Source organism: Babylonia areolata, chromosome 18 (assembly GCF_041734735.1).
Source record: "Babylonia areolata isolate BAREFJ2019XMU chromosome 18, ASM4173473v1, whole genome shotgun sequence".
Lineage (NCBI taxonomy): Eukaryota > Metazoa > Mollusca > Gastropoda > Neogastropoda > Buccinidae > Babylonia > Babylonia areolata.
The window spans coordinates 10,273,922-10,274,805 of record NC_134893.1 but is presented as its reverse complement, the minus strand read 5'-3'; positions in this window follow the sequence as shown (position 1 = coordinate 10,274,805).

Sequence of the window (884 nt, the reverse complement as noted above, 5' to 3'; positions counted from 1 at the left end):
TACGGATGTTGGTAGTGTGGGCTGACGACAGACGCATGCGCATTGATTTCCTAACTTGGATTGGCTTGGCAGCTCTGCAAACAGTCCGACCGAATTATTGATGCATGTTAGGTGTAGTTGCTGGTTGTTTTATTTCTTCACATTCAGTTTTAATACTTCTACACTACAGTTTGTTAATTGAAAAGAAATAACAAAAGTACGTATTTAAAATGAACAATGCATTCTGCGGTTTTACAGAAAAATTACGGGATCAAGCACTGGAAATTTTGCCAATGTCAAGGTTTTCTGGAAAGATCGAGTTCGAGGCCGAATGACACAGGCTGCTGGCTGTTTGGTAAACAAGCTGTGTGTGTGCCGTCACGTCGGTGGCTTTAGTAGGTCATGACCTTGACGACTTACGTAATTGCGCCCTGATAGGTGTGCAGGTGATAAAGGGCACCAGCTGACACGGCAAACTGTGAAAGGATGACGTTGGGAAAGAGGGGAAAGGTCCGGCAAACCATTGTTCGTAGCTGGCAATGAGCACTGGCAGCGAACGAAAACATCGCTGACCGTGCGGTGATATTGACATCACCACTCACCCCCAGCCTGTACTGTCCCGATTCATTCATATACAAACCAAGAAAACACACGCGCGTACTCACGCACACACGCATGAATTATACGGTGCAGATGAGGTTGTGTGTTTAGTTGCCGTACATTATTATATCAGGGACTCCAAGATTATTGGTTAAAGAATAAGAAGAAAACAGACTGATGAAATATAAGATGTTGAAAAAGCTGATAGTGGGGGGCGGGGGGGTGGGGACGGAGAGTTGTGACTAGAGAGAGAAAGAGAACGCGCGCGCACACACACACACACACACACACACACACTGCACACA